The sequence below is a fragment of the Hetaerina americana genome, unplaced genomic scaffold, assembly GCF_022747635.1.
Source record: "Hetaerina americana unplaced genomic scaffold, ioHetAmer1.1.p SCAF_8, whole genome shotgun sequence".
NCBI classification, from domain to species: domain Eukaryota; kingdom Metazoa; phylum Arthropoda; class Insecta; order Odonata; family Calopterygidae; genus Hetaerina; species Hetaerina americana.
In genome coordinates this window covers 84,019,796-84,041,646 of record NW_027287427.1, presented here as the reverse complement: position 1 = coordinate 84,041,646, position 21,851 = coordinate 84,019,796, and the positions used below count along the sequence as shown (strand labels likewise).

General features: G+C 38.0%; 1 non-coding gene across 1 annotated transcript; it reads right to left on the bottom strand.

Moving 5' to 3' along the window:
* Positions 1–15,074: 15,074 nt before the first annotated feature.
* On the bottom strand, positions 15,075–15,150 carry TRNAA-GGC (transfer RNA alanine (anticodon GGC)). Its single transcript has one exon. It is a non-coding gene; the product is annotated as a tRNA-Ala (tRNA).
* Between the last annotated feature and the right edge of the window lie 6,701 nt (positions 15,151–21,851).

Here is a 21,851-nt window from a genome sequence, read left to right as displayed (position 1 = left end):
GCAAAAGCATACAATGGAAAGGTTATCTGTCATGTTATCAAATATATTGTTCACGAAATGTTGCGTAATGGAGTCTAAGTTTGTTTGCATGGCATCTTACCTGGGCCGAGCCGAATTTTTCATTTTGGAGGCCCAAGTAAACAGGATAAATGGTGTCACACGCACTTGGAAAAGGATAGACGTCACAGAAGTGACCAAGGGTTATTTTGTCTGAGAAGGATATTATCGAAGAAAGGTAAAGTAAGGGATATAAGTATAAATTGGAGTGAGCCGTAGCTGGAATTAGATAAAAACGACTTCTAAAAGGGAAGAAAATAAAAGAGAGAGGAAACACCTTTTTCATGAAAGAAGGAAAAAATGCAATACGCAACCATCGCCGGAGACGGAATGCGGGAAGGAAGGAGAGGTACGGAAGCGATTTGCAATACAAATGAAAAGAAAGAAAAGAGAAGCGGGATTGGGAGAGTGAGAGGAAAGCATTTGAACGAGAGGAAGTTGTCCAACTCTCAAAATTTCGCTTTTCATCATATGGAGGGAAGTAAGGGTAACAGTTTAAAGTCAGAAAAATACAGTTAAAGACGGAAATATCCATGCAATTTGGAAAAATGTTAAAGGAAAATAGACTATGGGGTGAATTATTTAGCTATTAGAAGAATTAACAGCTAACTGAGACTTTTGGACAGTTATTCTTTTGAGAGAACAACAGCTAAGATTATATAATGCTTTAATATAGTGCCTAAAGTTTGAAGGTCAGAAACTTGGCCTCTGACAAATGTTAATGACGGCAAATGTGAGCTGTTTCAGTTGAGGAAATTTTAATGTCTGCAAAAATAGGATTATGTTGCAAATATAAGAGAAAAAAGGGAATCAATAAATATTAGATGAAATGAGAGAAGAGAAAATGATGACAATTTAACTGAAAGAGGACAGAAAAGGTGGAATGATTGTGGTGATGGGATGCTGAAATACGAAAAACTTGAAAATGATGGGGAAGTGGTGGAAATTAATATGGTTTAATGGCCGCATGAAGAGACATAAAATAAAATGAAAATAAATAAAAATATAATTAAATGAAAAGCGTATTTATACGCTCCAAATTAATAACTTCTCTGACGGTTACTGATCCAATACCGCCATTCGCCCTTGTTGTGGTTTTCAGGGTAATATTTGGATTCAAATTTACATCAGGACTGAAATATTGATATGAGATATTGAGTAGCATACGAGGGAAGGAGTGTCTCTCCACTTGTTAGAATGCCTCTTGAGACAATAATTACCTCCCAGTTCCACTCTCCTACCCCTGTATACAATTTTAAGCCAATAAATCGCAGATCAGTTTAAATTCTCCAGAACCGCTGTAACAAGAGGCATAACTAATGGCGTGACCAATCATTCCCGATTTAAGTGGTTAAAATTAATCGCTTACTATTTTTTTAAATTTACTGGATTCAATATATAAACTTAGAAGATGAAGTGAGGAAATAATATTGTCTAGAATCCATATAATAACAAAACACCATTTTAAAACTCTATTGTGAGAAATAATTAAGCTAAAATGAGGAGAAATGCTACGTGTAAACTTAATTTGTTTCTGCTTGGTTAAGCCGATGCCACGACTCAGTTATGCGGCAACGAGATGCATCAAAAGTAAAAGGAATGTAAAAATACTCTTGAGTTTCTTGGCAGAATGATTGGTCAATCGCCCTTTTAGAAAAAGGAGAGAGCGTTTGTTATAAACTTCACGCATCACTATATAATGTCTATCGCATATGGTAGATATATTTAAAGTCTCATTTCTTCAAAATATCTGCAGTAAAAGCCTCTTTGCATTGATATGTTATTAAAATTTATAATATAAGACACATCATTGACTATTCACTGAAGGAATAATAAAAGGGTGGCAACAAAATTTACCTTAAGTTAAAGTTTTAGCAATGACGACTTAGTTTTAAATTTAATTGGTTCTCAAATACCATAGGGAATACTTCTACTTGCTCTTTTACTTGAACCTTAATCCATCAAATTCTTTCTTAACGTGTGTTACTTTCTTAATGTGGCAGATATTAAAAATTACTTTAAGAATCACTCCAATGTATTTTTTCCTAATTTTCTCTTCTGCTGCTTTCCTTTATTCACTGCCTATTAATATCATACTACATCAATGAACTTGCTGGAGTTTCTAAAATAAACCATGTGATTTTGTTGGTAAAAGAATATGAGTTATTTAAGATGCCGTAGAGAAAGGACGTGAGCCTCTTAAAGAATGAGTTTTACAGCCCAATGGCCTCTGTAATATGTAAGACCTACCCTCCAACCTATCAAACCAAGCTTCGAGTTGGGTACTGTTGGTAATTTTGTTCACGAGTCTTTCCTGGCTATCTTCCGATGATAATGCAACATCAAATCTCTTACATGCTCTATGACATTCTACCCTCATTGCTATTATCACCCAAAAAATGTTGTTAAATTTATGTCATCCTTACAATTCGAAATTTAAAATTGTGTCTGAACTCAAAATTCCCTTGTCTTTTCCCTACCAACAAGCTAAACCGATTTGTTGGAAGGTGTAAACATTTCCTCTGACTCTTCTTTCCTTTAATAGTGCCTTCAGTTGCTATGTTTACTCTGTCATGTACTTATTCAATCCTCATTTTATGAGTCTATTTGATTTTTACCTTCATCCTATAGCACCACGAGTTGAAGTCAACAATAATTGTATGACTTGCTTTTTCAATAATATTGCCCCAATCTCTCATACAATGCCCACAGTAATTTTTCTCATGGTGTCTGCGAAACTTCTTCAGTAACTGTGAATCATCATCTCAAAATACTTATAAGTTAGTAAAATGTATCAATTGCTTTAGTTAATTTCATGGAAACGTACATGTTTCCTTCTCTTTCCTATTAGTGCCATATATGTAAGTATTATTTGTTATGATTGTCATCACATATCTGACCGTAGGACTCTAATGTGAACAGCACACATAAATATTTATTACACCTTTAATTATGCACATTGGTAATTGAATCTAGATTTATTAACATACTCAATCACACACGGATCATAGGGTATGATCTGACTGAAATTCCTCTGTAAGATGTCAGGAGTTAAACAGGTAGACATCTTAAATTTGAATGTTGGGGAAAAATTTAAGTTTATCACTGAAAGTATGAAGACAAAATTAAACCATCCGATGTTAAAGAGAAGGGATCAGTTAAAGGTTTTTGTGCTATATATTTTCACCAATATTTATTCAGAATGGGGATCGTAGGGTAATGGGGGTATGTCAAGTGTTGTGTGTTAAATCCCTACACGACTTTTACCCTACCTTGACTGTTAATTTCCTCATCTCAGCATTGGTAGTACTTCTGTAATGAAGCAATATTTACGCATGCTGAGCGTATTTATTAAAGTAATGGGACATACATAGAATAATATTTATGAAACTGAGACAATTATGTGAATCATACTGATTATGAAATAGCATTTGAAAACAAAGTGGGCAAAGGCAAATTTCTCTTGGCCCTAAAAATGTGAAAGAGTGGGAAAAATATCTGCTTTTCAAGACTTATATGTGTGAATTAAGAATTTTAACTGCCGTCGTATTTCTACGCAAATACAACCTTGACTTACGAATAAATTCGATATGTTTTATGAAATCCAATATTATAAAAATAGGAAGTTGGTTAAATGTTTAAGGTGGTGACAGATTCTTTATCCTATATGATTGGTTTTCCAGGGCTATCTAACCACAAACTAAAAATAAATACACAGAATACTGAGAGACCTATCTATACCCCTATGATTGTACGTGAGAAAAATGAAATTTGGTAAAGGAAGAGCCCCACAATCGTAAAACAAATGGATAACCATATCAGCAGAAACATGAAAAGGACTCATTTTATCACAACTACCACAGTTTAAATACAATCAAAATTGCTAAATGATTTCTCATTGAGGTGAACTTGACCAACTATGACCTCAACTGATTCAACCTTTAGCGTGGACAATTTAATGAAACTCCGAAACATTCATTAAGTACGATTGTAAAAATATTTGAAGGCCAGTAGAGTCAAATTCAGTACACACAAGGCCGTTTCAGTTAGAATTCTTCTCCACCACAACATTATATTTTCACATTTATATTCGACTAATAATGTAGAAGTCAATTAGCAAAATCGGTGTTTACTGGTTAAAGTGTAGTAAATTAGCACTTAAACTCGTTAACCTAGATATTCTTTTTGCCATAAATTTTATCACTGCCCAAAGGAAAGTGATCGGGTATTTTGATATATGACCTTAGCGTGGAATTGGAATTAGAATTGATCTTTCTAGTTCAAAAATTTGGAGGGAAACTGCATCACTATTACCTCATTAAGTGTTTTCATTTAGAGTTAACTATCAACGAAGTATCCACCCATAGGGGCGTAAATTTGGTTTCATGGAGGACTTTTATTTTGTACTAAGCTGCTTAAGATAGATTTTAGATTGAGATTCGATGAAAAAAGTACGCCAAGGTTTTGAAGAAATATTAACTTGCCGATATTCTGGAATAAAAATACTTTCTTGAGTAAAATCAAAAAGATAATTTAGTCTTCAATAGGAATTTAGTCAGAGAAGAGTTCGATACTAAAAAGTCTAATGCAAACAGATTGATTATGTTTTTGTAAAGTAGATAATATATAGTATTTTCCTGGACCATAATGACTCCTTTAACTGCTTTTCATATCATTTTGTTCTTTCGTCAAATCATACGTACTTAAGAGTGCTACAAATAATTTGGCGGATTCATTTCCCATAGAAAAGTCGGAGACCCTGGTAAGTAAATCTCATTTCTTCATCATAATGATCCTAGCCGAAAGTTTTGAAAATTATTTTTAGTTGGATTTTCTTGGGAAAATTCGACTTGAATGAAAGTTTTCACCTAATGTTGTGGGAGGAGCGTGATTTTGGATGAAAGATATTTAGTATAAGTATAGACACAATTTCCCAAACTCAGTTATTTTATGTATTCCTACCTCACTGAAAATTTCAAAAGTTAAATAAATAAGTCCTGCTATTCAATTTGCGCAGAAACAACGTGAAAATTAATTAGCTAAATATTTTCCCAGGAATAGCTCTCTTTCTGTTTTTGAGATTTAATCCACAGAGTGAATCAGACGGACGAGACAGCTTGAGAGCACAGGACGAAACAAACCGGTCTTCATCATGAGGTATGACCATGCACGAGTAATGAAATAAGTGTTGCTATTCCATACAATATTCACACGGTGGATATGCATTATTTACCAGACGACAACTGGCTTTTAAGGGAAACGACGCCTTGTTAAACTGACGAAACCGTGGCAATGACGACACCAGAAAATTCTAAACAGTCTTCTAACGAAGAACTCAGAATACTACAGACGCATGTAGAAAATAAACTATAGTTTCAGCATTGCCAGGGAAGTTCCAGCATTGCTTTATTATTTCCATAGGGGGGAATTGGGGGGAGGAGAGAGAGAGTGGGGGAGTTAAAACCAACCGCGTTGTGATTTTTTTCAAAGATCGCAGTTGGCAGCAGTGCAACCCGAACCAGTGCCGTTCCAAACCGATCCTCGAGCAGGCGCCATCTCCGTCCCCCGTCCCTCTCTCCCAACGCCCGAAATCCAGCGATGCACTTTTTCCATCCCCCTACCCCGCTCCAACTCACATCTGCTCCGAATGGAAATAAAAACTCAATCCAATAATGCCGACGATCTCTTTTCCCTCGGATTCGACGCGAGGTGGGGGGGGGGAAGAACGCGGAGGGAGGGGGAGGTGGAGGCTGGAGAGCGTACGCTGTATCTCACCGGAATCGGTCCGAGGAAAGAGGAAACTGTAGGAAAAATACGGCAGGTGGGGTGGGTGGAGGGGGTTGGGGGAGGAAGGGGGATGGGGATAAAGGGGTGGTAAAAAGAAGGCAGCTTCATCCTCCAACGCCCGATTTTCTGCGCGACGCGGAGTAGTATTATGGGGTGAGGCGATGAAATGCTGGAGGGAGGGTGGGTTGGACCATTTTCTAAGCCTCGAGTCAAAATGGAGAAAAAGTGACTGTGTCGTGTTAAGGAAAAGAATACGGAGGGCCGTAAGCGCAGATATTGGAGGCATACGTGAGCATAGGGTGAGGGGAGTGCCTCATGGTGGACACGCAAATGTGGAGCCCCATCCGTGTCTCTCTTCCTTCCGCGAGGAAACGAGGGGGTGCATCCGCTGGATGTCTCACTTCCGTTATAGCATCGCTTCCACCCCCGCCCTTCTTAATCCCACGATTTCGCCCTCCCCCCCGGAAATTCCACTTCGGTGTCTCTTTCCCGTCATTCCCATCCCCAACTCCCCTACGCCCACCTCTCCGACCTGTGTTTTCGTGCCTATTATTGGCAAAGACGCCATCGGATCCTCCCTGCTCTGTTCCCCCTCAGCTTCTTCCCCTCCCGCACCCCTGCTCACCCCCCATTGCCGATTCGCAAAGCCCTCGAAACGCTTTCTCTCTGCCTTCCAGCCATCCCTTCGCCGAAATCGTCTCTCGCGTGAAATTGTCTGGTGAATTTCACCGTTGATGCGATTTCTTTATACTATATATATATATATATATATATATATATATATATATATATATATGTGTGTGTGTGTATAAAGAAATGTGTCCAGCCTATATATTTCGAATTTCAAATATCGGCGTTGTTCAAGTCCTCCTCGAAGAAGAAAAAGCTTCCCATTTGCATACATTGGGTGCGAGCCTTTGGAAGGAAGACGGAATAGGTAGAGCTACTGCCATTTCTTCCTACATCTGTTTCCTTCAGTTTTCTCTTTTTTTAAGATCATCTCTTGGTTTGGTGGAGGGGCGGTGTGTCTTTTTATCAAGTGCTAAAAAAGGGTCGAATCGGAGGAAGCGCTATCGCAGCAATGAGAAAAAGACTAAGGGTATGGGGAATAAAATAATGGGTTTGAAAAAATTGAAAAAAGAATCTCATTATATTAATTCTATTGCAACTAATCTGAGTCATAGTAAAACTTAACTGATTGAAAAAATTATTCTATCTCGAATTAATCCAATTTTTCCCCCAAATTTCATCCCAAATATTGTGATTGAGCGGTACTTTAATTTGGGAGAACGATCCAAAAATAATTCAAGCACTGCGTTTAAGGAGGTGAAGGGTTTATTCGATGTATTAAGGCTTAACATTGTGAAAATTTGTTATCACTGGAGGAAAAGAAAACAGCATCTTTCCGCCGAAATTTTACGATGAACGACTTGTTTCAACTCATCGACGTCATCCTTAAGTACAATGGGTTGAAACTAGCTGTAACTAATAAAACATTTGGTGGAAATAAACTTTGTTTTTTTACTTCAGTAAGATGAAGGGTTGCTGTGCCATTTATGTTTTATATTAACGCTACATTCCTCTTGAAATGTATTTCCTATAGAGGTTACTTAACTGCACATTTTATGTCAAGGTACTTCTATCGCTAACATCATCGACCCTTTTGCCGCTTACTTAGAGGTTGCAGCTTTACATGCCGAGCATAAGGGTCGTAATGGCGTTGACCAGAGGGTAAGAAATGAGGCTATGTTATCATAGCTATAAGAAAGAAACATATAACATACTCTAGATTTGGATCAACTCGTTGTGTGAACGCTTTTAGATTATTTTCGTAATGTACAATGTAAAATGTATCGATTTGCATGTTTAGAAAATATTATATTTTTATAGAATCGTATTTGTCCTTCAGAATGATCTGCTATTAATAAATATAAGACTTTTGTTTCAGAATTTTGGGAACAAACGTAGTAAGGGAAAGGATACTTTGCAAAATACTGGTGATTTGAAATAAATTTCCTCAAAAGTAAAAAGAGCACAGGGTAGTCCAAGAAATTTAAGTATAGATTCATAACCTAAATACCAAGTCACCGGTATGTAATTAATTCAACGGCGGCCTTAATTCAAGATATTTCAACTTGCAGGACAATTAAAGCGAAACAAGTCATTCATGAAGCATAATCAAACAAAACAAATAACAGCATTACATCAACTCAACATCAACAAGATTTTTTCAGTTTTCATAGACTTTCAAAGAGCCGAAGACGGATTATTCCAGTGGTTCGGGTACTTACTTACTTATTACTATACTATACCCCAGAGACAAAACAGCAGTCACAAAGTAGTGGAAACATGTTGATTTACCACCACCAAAGAAAGAAACGGGAGTATGGTTGGCCAAAATGGTAATGGCTTCAGTTTTCTGGGATCCGCAAAGAATTCTGCTGATAGATAATCTTCTCATTTGTCAAACTATTACTGGAAAATACTACGCTAACCTCGGCAGCAAAAGATCTACGAAAAAAGACCGGGTTTGGCAAGAAAGAAAGTCATATTTCATCAAACCAATGCTCGCCAGCCAACAAGTGTCGTTGGCACGGAAAAATACGTGAATTACATAAGATACGAATGTTCACCAAACCCACCTTATTCACCTGATTTGGCTCCATCAGATTTCTATTTTTCTCTAAAGAGAAAATTGATGAACGAGGTTCTCATTCCTTGAGGTATTCAGCGTTAGACAGAGGGTTCAATGAAACCATTTTTTAATTTAAAGACTGATGAATAAAAGGTTTTCACACTTTAATATATTCTTGATGCCGTTGTAATGAACCAGATCCGTTGTTTATCTGAAAGAGTCGATCGAAATTTTCATCGACGAGCAGAAAATATATCAACTCGCCTCTGGGCAATGGTTTCTGGCAAAAATACGTTCACAGGCTTGACCCTTAGTAGTTACATTTATCACATACAATTATTACGTAATGCTAGAATATTTAAATAATTTCCCCAAATAGACTATTTTATTTAGAATAATGTGATAACAAGTATAAATTTCACAATATATACATGAAAATTTTCAAAATATTGTTGCGTTTTTCCACTTAAACGAAGCTGTTATTGACAGAAAACCATAACACTTTTAATGGAATTGGCAAAATTGAAATGGAAAAAAATTGGTTAAAATAGACGAAATTGGAAGGAGGAAAATTCATTTCATATACTTTTTTTTTGGTTTTGTCTCAATACATTTCGAGTAAGTTAATAATGATAACATTCGTTGGAAATATTGACTGCTGGCGTAAGAAGCCGCCGAATAATTTTTTTCACTCTTCCTGCAGCAGCCAGCGGCGACTTCACCAGCGCCGTCTACCAGCTATTATGGAAATTAAATTTGCCAATGCATGTTTCCCTTGGTACGAATATCGCTGCCTCTTCAATAAATATTAAATTATACTTGTATACATAACTATGTACACAGTAACATTTACACGAAGGAACCACGTAAATAAAAATTTATTTCCTGAATGAATAATGCGGTAGATCTGTTAAATATTAATGAATAAATAACTATTTAAATGATTTCAAACGATCATACTGGCCATTAGAATGATTTCTTCCCCCACTAAGCTTCTTTTTCCGTACCCAATGCTATTTAGGTTGGATGTGATTAAATTTGGTTGAAAATTCCCGATTCGGCCACTAGGATTATTAATATGTCCATGCTCCTTTCTTCCATAAATATCAGTTTACGTGTTTGCCCCATTCGAAATGGAGTGAGGGATTTTCTTCACATACACTTCCTCCAGTTCAGCACTCCACGTGGCCGGCACACACTGTTGGCACATCCAAACGTCCGCGCCCTTCCTCCGTCACTGGTCATTCCCACCCTTACCCTATCACCCATCGCACCTCCCTCTTCTTGGCTTCTCCCTACCCAGCGCAAACCGAGACCCTCCCCCCCTGCAGGCAGATCCAATTCTTACTACTACACCTGGTCGAAGGAGTGCGAGAGGAGTTTGACGTGGGTGGGGCCAGAGACCACCCAAACATCCCTTCTCCCTCTCCGCCCTTCGGGGAGAGGGAGTGTGGGAAATTCCGCCTCGCTCTCGACTCTCACAACAGCCAAACTTCACTTCCCTCAAAACCCCAACCCTCATCTCCCACCTTTCCTTACCCACCCTGCCCTAGCACTTTCTCACCGACTCACTCTCCCCGTTCCAAACCTACCTCCTACTGACCAATAATGGGAACGACCCCTCTCTCCTGACCAACCCTCCCCCCTTCCTCTCCCCTCCCTCCCTCTTCCTTCTCTCCACTTCCCTCGTCCTTGCAAAATCCTCCTCTCGACTCACTCTCCTCTCCGTGCGCGCACACACAAACACCCACCTCAACAGAACTCCTCTCATCCGCCACACCCTCTCCCGCCCCTCGAAGCCTCCGTCGAGAACCCCCTCCGCGTCGGCTTCCCAAGGCCAAAGGTGTGTATTGAATTCCCAACTATCTGGTCAGCGACTGGAGAGTTCGTTTTGTTAAAGGTAGCGAAGGACTCGGATGGGTGGGGGGAAAGATCACGAGGGGTTAGAGCAGAGTAAGACGGAGGGGGAGGTGGAAGGGAGAGGAAGGGCCCAGGGGCATTGTGGGAGCAGCGTTTGTTTCGAAGGGGAGAAGTAGGAAATGAGCTCGCACCATCCTTTCGGGAGAAGTATTAAATTTTCTTTCAATCCGGTCGTTCGTGTTAATTCTCTTCGGTAAATACGCGACTGCCCACCGGCGGAGTCGTCTCAGGGGGAGGGGATGGACGGGACCGGGTGAAATTGATTAACTCTGATGGTGGCCCCGATAAAATGCGGTAAATAAAAATATACCAAGCCATATTTTGTTGATGAGATTTTGCCTTCCAGAATACCTCGGCCACTGTTTCAATACCTAGCTTTTTCAATTTTACCCTAGTTAAGGCATACGTGATCTTTGGAATGGAAATTTTCGATGCGGAAGTTATCCTGTCGTCTTTCCCATCCTGTTGGGTTCAAAGTTGTTCATTGAGTTGGAATTAAAAAACAAAAGACTAGGATTCGGTCGGGAATTAATCAACTAACATTTCATGATTGTTGTAGAATTTGTAGAATGTTGTAGAAGTTTAATGCTCCTCCAGTTTTACTTAAAGTACATTTCTTTTCAAGCTTATGAATGTGATTCAAAATATTTTGTTTAAGTATTACACATTATAATATACTGCGAAGATTTTTCGTAAAATAACTCGCTTGATACTGACAAATAGAGATTGTTTAATTTCTATTAAAAAGTCCACATCCGAACTACTAGGAAACGCGTCCTATATTTTATTATTATCACTTTTCAAGAATTAAGCAGGTAAGATTCATTCATTTCATTTTTCTTTCAAAAAAACTGAGGCCAAAATAAATTATTTTCAACAACTATAAAATCATTAATGGAGGGAAAATATTGCTATAAACGGGTTAACATGCTACTAGCAGACAGTTATGAAAGCGGTGACATATTTCATACCATAGAAAACAACAAAAATACTTTAATATACAAAGCGGACAGTGTTTAAATGAAAACCGTTCACTTTTCCGGAAACCCAATCAAGGAAGACGATTTTTACTTAGTGAAATTCTCGAGGGTTTTAAATTTTTCATAAAATTTTAATATTTATTGATTCAAAATGTGTATTTCCAATTGAAGTTCCTATCATAAATTAATCAGTCCACAACTATTTTGTAAGAATAATATTGCTAAAATAATTTTAATTAGTATATTTTCCTTTGGCATATGTTTTTAAAAGTCTATCCAAAATAAGTATAAATCTTCTCAGTTTTTGATAAAACCAGTGGTATGGTGGTATGGTGATGAACAAAGCACATTGATGAGATGGAGAGGTTAGTGTCTGAAATTAGTTATTCCTGTACGATGGAACAGGAGGTATTTAGATAACTGTACAAAATACATCTCTGGTACTTCGAAAACCTCTTAAAAATGAATAGCTATTTAAGGCAACCAAACGCAAGGTATCACACTCAAAACAAGTATCATTAAGGTGGTTAACTAGCTTCTTCAAGAATGCTTGGATTATTTCAATTCTAATGAATAAGAAAACCATGCAAAAAAAGTATGGATTTCATTCCCAACGATCCTTTTGATTACCGCAGCTTTGAAGACGCCTTATGTTTAGATTTTATCAACGCATAAATGCATTGCAGACTGCATAACGTATAGGATAATTTAGGGGTGTGACTTTTTAATTCTTCAGGATTCACTCTCAACACACTTCACATGATTTCCTTGATGTTCAGTTCGTCAGTTATTATTTCATCTCATCCTAACTTTTAAATATATATTCAATGGTACATTTCATTTTATGTGCTTCCTTGCGATCGCTTTGTTCGTATCTTTGCTCTCACATGCGAAACTTGGATACTTTCTTTTGGACACTTTTTGTAACAACTCACCTCAAACATGTTATGTGACAAATATTTTATCATCTATGAAATTTCTCCCCTTGATCGTGACATGAAATATCGGAAATACCATAGAAAGATGAAAAATGGACCATTAATCTACCACACTACCGCCACAGTAATCAACCCGAAGATTGGCTGCATAGGTGAGGACAGAACTCACCTAATATTAGACCCAACGGCGTGTGGCTTTCACATATCAGAGTAGTTAAGCTAGTTCCTTTCCCAATGTCACCTGTTTTTTTCTATGTAAATCTGGCCCCCAACAAATCACACAGAAGATGTCTGGAGGTGTCACTCGGAATCGAACCCCGCCCATCCGTTCATTATCCAAGCGTTCTAACCACGAAAATTCGACTTCCTCATTGAAACTAGATCAGTTGGAGGGTCATCCTTGTTTCTAAAACGCAATATTTGCCACAGTTTCTCCTCATGAACTAAATCTACCTAAATATAAGATTAGATCTCTGGTTCTAAATTTTTCGAAAACAATTATTTTGAGATTTGTTTAATTTTATTAAATGGAAGATTCAATGCAGCATGTTAAAAAGTTTTCACCGAAAAAAGTATGCAATAAAAATATATTTGACTACTTCAACTGATATTGTGTCCATGGTTAGTAATGAGTACTGAAAATCTCAGACATTGGTTTTGCTCTTAGGTCAATTAAGGTTTCACTCCTATATTCTAACTTTCAGCTTTATGCAATTGGATTAGCTCAAGAGTTGACGGAGATCCATGAATTTACGATTTGAGTTGAGATCTACTAGGCATTAAGTATCTGGAGAATCAATTGTCTTTAGGGCTTAAATATTCATGACTGATAACTTCATATAGTCACGCCTGTGGGACACACCTTTAATTCATAATTATTGCCTCAGGTGAGAAATTTTCACAGAAATCTTGAGATAATAAATATCAATTAGGTTAAATTTCCGCTGAAACTCGTATCAAATCGTGTAAGAAGAAGGCGTCGGTAGTAGCATGTACAAAATTAAAGAATATTTTGCCTGACGACTAAAAAATTCAATTTAATTTATTAGTAAATATGAGACCCAGAAATACTTTTTGCAACTGGCTTTAACATTAATTATGGAGAGATTTTGTTAATTTACTTTGCCTGAGCCAGAAGAGTAGACTCGTCATATTTAAAGTTGGCCTGAATAAATTCTTTTTAAGTCAATATCAATGTACAGGTAAATAGTCAACTTTCAAAAATATGATACTTGTTAATTGAGAAAATTATATTAAAAGCTTTATGCGTATTGTTAGGAGGGATTATGGATGTAATAAATTATTTTTACATGCATTCTTTTGAAGTTGGTTCCGCCTATGGTTTCATATAACAAGGAGTAATTTAGGTAAACCATAAAATAAATTATCTTTTCACTTTCTCAAAAAAGGGAAAGTATTTGCGTTGAGTACTAGGAAAGCATATCGGATAAAATAGTTCATTTCAGAAAATATGATTAATTCAATCGTCTTTACTGGAGTAAAACTTTGCAGGTTTGCTTTCAAAACGTACATTAAGAGGGAAGGAAGTTGAGTGTTGAGGTTTTGGACAGGGTGGGGCGATAGATAAGAAAAAAAGGAGAATGTTCAAATGGAGAGAACAGCAGCTGAAAGATACAAAACCTCTTTAGCTGGAACGGACAACACGCGAATTAACTTACGAGGGTGAGCCTCGGGTGCAGATAACAAAGAAAGGGGCACAAATCACTGGACCTGGCATTCACGAACATCTTCCCTTTGCTCGGCTAAATATAATCCTCTTTGTAGAAGATATGATACTTAACCTCGTGGTGCAGATAATATCTTAAAATCAGATACTAAGATATGAAGAAGGGGAAGGGTTTTAAAGTGAAAACTCCTCTTTTGAAGAGGAGGTTTCACTTTAAAACTTCTTATTAAGTGTCAGACACAAAATATATCAAGATGCTACTGCAAGTCACAAGAGAGTTTCCCTAATAATAATAAATTTTTGACATGCAAGTGGGCATATTAGTTTTACAATTATTTTTGGACCGTGTTTCTTTCTGTCACAATATTATGAATATATGTTTATATATATATATATATATTTATTTATTTCTATAACTCTTTTGCATATATATAACCTGTATATATATATATGTATATATATATACATTCAAACACGAAATCCCGCCAAACGGCGAATAAATACTCATATATACAGAAACATATATAAGGAAAAGGGATAGGAACACGTATAAAGGACGAACACAATAGATGTGGGGAAGGCGGAATCGAACGGATCACAAGAGTAAAAATATTTCCTCAACCGGGACTCGAACACCGGATCTTTCCACTTGCCGGGCGGATGCTCTTAACCACTTGAGCTATCGAGGATAGTCAATTTACCCTGAGATCCGTGGGTCTAATATGTCGCCAAGCGCCCCGATTCTTTCAGCCAAGAGATGGCGTCAGGGGGCTGTTTCACCCACCAAAGGAGAAATAGACAATACACAAGGAAAGGAAAGGACAGTGGGTTAGAATTCATACAACATCATACAGGAAAGGAACAGTGCGTTTCGTGGCACGCATAGCCAGAAGAAAGAGATGAGCCACATTGGCCAAATACACATTCAAACACGAAATCCCGCCAAACGGCGAATAAATACTCATATATACAGAAACATATATAAGGAAAAGGGATAGGAACACGTATAAAGGACGAACACAATAGAGGTGGGGAAGGCGGAATCGAACGGATCACAAGAGTAAAAATATTTCCTCAACCGGGACTCGAACACCGGATCTTTCCACTTGCCAGGCGGATGCTCTTAACCACTTGAGCTATCGAGGATAGTCAATTTACCCTGAGATCCGTGGGTCTAATATGTCGCCAAGCGCCCCGATTCTTTCAGCCAAGAGATGGCGTCAGGGGGCTGTTTCACCCACCAAAGGAGAAATAGACAATACACAAGGAAAGGAAAGGACAGTGGGTTAGAATTAATACAACATCATACAGCATACAGAATACATACATCATCATCAACAACATACATACATTCCCCACCTCTATTGTGTTCGTCCTTTATACGTGTTCCTATCCCTTTTCCTTATATATGTTTCTGTATATATGAGTATTTATTCGCCGTTTGGCGGGATTTCGTGTTTGAATGTGTATTTGGCCAATGTGGCTCATCTCTTTCTTCTGGCTATGCGTGCCACGAAACGCACTGTTCCTTTCCTGTATGATGTTGTATGAATTCTAACCCACTGTCCTTTCCTTTCCTTGTGTATTGTCTATTTCTCCTTTGGTGGGTGAAACAGCCCCCTGACGCCATCTCTTGGCTGAAAGAATCGGGGCTCTTGGCGACATATTAGACCCACGGATCTCAGGGTAAATTGACTATCCTCGATAGCTCAAGTGTTAAGAGCATCCGCCCGGCAAGTGGAAAGATCCGGTGTTCGAGTCCCGGTTGAGGAAATATTTTTACTCTTGTGATCCGTTCGATTCCGCCTTCCCCACCTCTATTGTGTTCGTCCTTTATACGTGTTCCTATCCCTTTTCCTTATATATGTTTCTGTATATATGAGTATGTATATATATATATATAGGGCTTAGTACTGGGTGAACTCTACCATCACCTACCAATATATATATATGGTCTATATATATATATGGTCTATATATATATATATATATATATATATATATATATAGACCATAAACAGAGTAATCAACCCGATGGTCGGTTCGGTAGGCGATGGTAGAGTTCACCCAGTACTAAGCCCTATACAGGGTGTGAAATTCACACATATGGGTAGGGGGGCCAGTTCCTTTCCCTGTGCCGGTTATGGTTTCCCAGGAAGACCTGGTACCTGAAAAATGACATAGCTTGGGTGGAGCTGCAGGTGCCCAGAGTGCCTTGCCCGGGAATCGAACCCGGGCCCCTCTGGTCAGCGGTTCAACCTTATACCCCCTGGACTCCTGCGACCCACGTGTATATATACTGTATAAACTCTCAGACGTTTAGCGTCAAACAAAAATATAATAATAATCACGACGGCGGACAAAGGGTCATCCGTTGTCGTGCTAAACAAAGAAGACTACGACGCTGAGGCATTTCGCCAATTAAACGACCTTTCTTGCTATGCCCCTCTGCCCCAAGATCCAAACCCTTCATATTAATTGGATATTCTCTCGTTTCTATCCAATTTTGGTCCCAAAGAAGGTCTCTCGTCCAAAGACATATCCATTCCTTCTTCACCTAGTCCTCAGACCCCCCATTTCTATTTGCCCGAATTCACAAAACCAATAAACCCGGACGCCCCATTGTCTCCAGCATCAACTCATCCACTGAACGAATCTCTGAATTAATAGACCAACCTTCAACTCATAGCCACTTCACTCCCTTCTTACATCAGAGATTCGTACCACTTTCTGGAACGTCTACACTCAATCCCAATTCCGCACTACACGACCATTCTCATGGCTACATTAGATGTTATATCTAATACACAACTCCATTCCCCCACAAAAAGGCTTAGAAGCCCTGAAATATTACCCTTGCCTACGACCCACACCACAAACCCCATCCCCGGATTTCCTCTTCGAACTGAGTCAAATCGTCCTCACCAAAAATGCTTTCCAAATTTAACGACAAAATATATTTGCAAATAAATGGCACAGCAATTGGCATGCGTATGGCTCCTGTATATGCCAATATTGTTACGGATAAACTTGAACATAATTTTCTCCAAAAAAAAGCCCTCAAACTTCTGGGCCCGCTATATTGATGACATTTTCCTCCTTTGGTCCCACGGACGCGAAAGTTTATCCTCTTTTATTTCCTCTCTCAACTCCTCCTTATCGGTATATTTCACTTATTCTATATCTGACACGAATATCAATTTCCTAGATATCGACATTCACCTCCAAAACAATAAGTTTTAAACCTCAGTCCACATTACACCGACCAATAACCAATGATATCTTCATTTCAATAGCTGCCACCCATCACACACAAAACACTCCTATGCCTTCCCACTCGTGATTCGCTTGATTCCACATTCCCCACCATTTATATGGTCCTATATTATGTGTGATCCTTTCCCTTTTCTTTATTCAGGAAATTCCTGTATCTATATTCATGTCAATGAATAAACATATATGTATATACTCGTATTTTAAATGCTTTCCTATCATCAGATATTTGATCCTAACTCTTGAAACCCCATCAAGCCATGTTTATATGTATATACATACTATATATGTGTGTGTATATATACACATATATATATATATATATATATATATATATATATATATATATATATATATATATGGCATTTATATGTATATATATACATATATATATATATATATATATATATATATATATGTATATATATACACACACATATATAGTATGTATATACATATAAACATGGCTTGATGGGGTTTCAAGAGTTAAGATCAAATATCTGATGATAGGAAAGCATTTAAAATTATTTATATCATAATGAAAACGTTGCCATATTTTTGCCGGGGCGTTTCAAAATACAAAATTTCTGAAGTATTTTTCGCAACACCCATTTGACATAGGAAATGGTGATTACTAATCAGATTCCTCTAAAAAGATGCCACAACCAGGGTCTACGGATGCGTTGAAAATATAAATTTATATATCATATTTTTCATTAGTATTAAAACCTGGGCTCTGAACTTGGAATTGGAGTAATTCTATATTCAAATAAAGCTACAAATTTAATCGTTATTTATCCTTATTTATGAAACTGATATTACCTAGTATTGCTCTAAAATACTCATTACGTTCTCAAATAAAAATGAAAAAATAATGTTATTACGATAAATTCCTAAATAAGCGAATCCGAAGAAGAGAAATGAGATTTACCAGAACCAAACGATTGTTTATATAACTCTATTGACTTTACGAATGATCTAGGAAGGTATGGTCAAAAACATAGGAAAAATCAATCTGCAAGCATGCATCTGTTGACGATTCAGAGAGTAACGTTGTACATTTTGAGGTATGCCGCCAGAACAATCTTGGGAATTCACGGAAAAGCCATGTACCTTATTTTTTCAAAAAAATTAAATTTCCACTCCATCTCAGTGCCCGAGGAAAAAAATGAAAGCAATACACATGACTCGAGCCGCCATTGATGGAAGTGGAATCGGCGAAAACCGACGCGATCTTTTGTCCGGGCGAGTATCTCTGATTCCATCCGTGCGCACACTACGACTACACTCTGCTGCTCATCGGGATGGGGTAGCTTCCGTACCTGCTCGTGCTCGCTTTGGTGTTTATCCGCATATCGAAAAGAACACTCCTCAGCAACATGGACAATAAACTTTTTTCGCCTGGCAGATAATACCTGTTTAAGCACAGTGGAAGAGAATGCACGCTTCCCGCGATTCGAATCCAGGCAAGATAGCGCAACAATCGATAGCCAGGTGTATCGCCATTCCCACGTGACGATATTCCTCGTGAGATTTAGTATGTGTCATTTTTCGTATAACACGCCATTATCTATCTACCTGCGAGGACAGAAAGAAAATTGAAATCATTTATTTAATCTTCCATTTTTATGGATAGCCGCGTGTTTCTTTGCTTTACGTAAATTTACGTAGGAAGGATTTCGTCAATCAATCGGATACTCTTTTAATGAAAACATAGTAGAGTTTTGTGATGCCTTTTTTCCATTACACGTGTTTTATAATGGGACAAAAGAGCATTGAGATTCTCCGTAAAATAATTTTCATGTGTCATTCAATACAGGGTTCGTCCGGAAAATAAGTGTACTGATTTTTTCCCGCCGCTCCAGGCGCGCCCAGCACCGCTCTGACGGGCTGCGATTGGAGGGGGTATGTTGGCAAGCGACGCTGAAAAAGGCAGTCGGCTCTGAGCTGTGGTGTAGTGAGGAGCTCTGTTAACGCGAACCTCCACGCTCGACCCACGTCACGGAACGCGATGCCGAAGTTTTTGGAGCAGCGTTATTCCATCAAATTTGCGGTAAAGCTTGGGAAATCGTCTACCGAAACTGTCGGTATGATTAACCAGGCTTACGGGGAGTCAGCCATGTCCAGAAACATGATCTTTCGGTGGCACAAGATGTTCGTGGAGGGCAGAGAAGAGGTCGACGACGAGTCTTCGAGAGGTTCCCGATGATGCCTTCGCGGGTGCGTTCCAGGAATGGGAACGCCGCTGGAACAAGAGTATCGACTCACAAGGGTCCTATTTTGAGGAATATTAGCTTAAGATATGTAAAAGTGTAATAAATTTTTTTTCCTGAGCTCAGTACACTTATTTTCCGGACGAACCCTGTATGTTATCCCAATTGAAAATCAATTGCCAAATTTGATGAATAGATTACCTTTGAAGAATGGTAGAATTTTCATTAACTATTTCATGTAATTCAATTTGGCATTTTAATTTAAATTATTTCACAGTTAGAGACTCAAGATTATTTCATTCAGGAATTGTATTAGTACTTGGGCGAAAAAAGAGATATAGCTGTGAAATCATGATTAAGTGAGACTAAGAAAAAAGTGATGTGTATTGGCATGCTTGAAGTGCAGTCACTTTGACAACCAATTTGACCAATGTTCTACAACAAGCAACAAATATGAAATCAGGAAAAATAGAAAATAAAAACTGTGAGATCATCAAAATTAATGTTCAATTCTGTCATTAATAGTCATATTTTATGTTACTTTCCAATTGAGTTGAACGTGATTTACTGCTTGGATGGCGCCTGCCAGTTTGACTGCGTATCATCGATTTGAAGGAAAAATACGTTAAAGAATCGGAGTATTTTTCCATACAAGCGCGCGAAGATTCCTCGTATATTACCTCCTTATATAAATCATGAAGGATTTTGCATTAAGGAGGAAGTTTTCTGTCATAATAAATAATTTCATACCTAAACGCAATTCGACTACCTCCCATAATTATTAGCTTCCCCGACGTACATATAAATATAAATATAAAAACATATACATATATAAATAAATAAATAAATATATATATATATATATATATATATATATATATATATATATATATATATATATATATATATATAAATATATAACCGTCGGGCATTTGTTTTCCATTTCCCCTGGCCTGTTATTGGAAGCAATTGACCAGCAATAATTTGCTAAATGAAATGGCCACCTGGTCCCCTTTTGCTTTCTTCTCGGAAGGAAATAAGGAAGTAAAAATGCCCCTTTTTGTACCAATGAATGGATTTCTATTCTGTTTTGGTTCCCGCTAACTTCTTCACGCGCGCAGGGCTCCCTTCAGTGGGGATTTCTTGGACATCGCTGCAGGGGTTCACCCCCCTTTTGGTTCTCTCTCCACACCCTACTTCTGTCACCGCATCGGCTCTCTCCTACCCTTAATGTTTCCCCCACCCTCCAATCCATTCACCAGTTGCAAAACCAACTACGATCCCCCAATCCCATCCTTCCACCATTAGATGAGAAGGAAAAAAAGGAAAAGCCCTGTCCCCCTTCTGAAACCTTCCGCTTCCCTTCCGCGCTTTCTGCCTCATTTTCTGGGACTCTCTTCTCTTTCTCTCATAATAAAAACTAGGAGAGAAGCGCGGATTTCTTTAATTTTGTTTATCCTTTTCGTTTTTTCCCTCCCTCCTTTCTTACCTCGTCTCTTCTTTCCCCTCTTTTTCTCTTACTTTCGACCCTTCTCTCTTTGGTATTTTTCCTCCTCTCCTTCCTTCTTACGTGCTCTTACATAAAACTCCAAATCACAATCCTCCCATCCGAAAGTTTTCTGGAAATAGGATGGACGCTACGGTGTCGCAACGTAACCAAGAGTAAAGGAAGGAAGCATCCTTATTCCGCCCAAAAATGAGATCCTAATGCATCCTAATTGGGTATGTTATGCTCACCTGGTAGTGCGAATAGAACGCACTAACTGATATATGCGTTTCCTACTCCGCTACGAATTCGTGAATAATAGCATACCCAAGAAAAGCCTTTTGAAATATCGTCATCAAACACTTTTCATTTGACGTATGCATTTAAATGACAAATATTTTGCTCCTCATTTGCTTTCATAGGTCAAATTTCTTAAAGGCTTAGAAGTCTTTAACTCCATCTTTGACGGGGACTTGGAGTAATCGTAGTCAACTTTGTGTTATTCTTGTATTCTGTCATAACTTGAAACAATGTGAAACAGGAAAAGGAAATGTAAAACTGCACCGTATAATAAGCGACAATTTACAAAGCCCAAAGATTAATATTAAGGATAAATAAATAAATTGACGCCAAATATAAGGTAAAAGCTACCTTAGAAATAAAAAAATATCGAGAAAACTGCAAGATATTTGATTTACTAACCCCCACTGATCATCCGTTTCGAGTAAAATACACCTGATAAAAGATTTGGTGTTTTCCCGGCATATCAGCTGCGTAAATTCCTCTCGGGTCCTCCACCGGGTTTATCGTCCATATTGGCCTGGTCCATCGGGCCAATATGGACGATATACTATAACCCGGTGGAGGACCCTAAA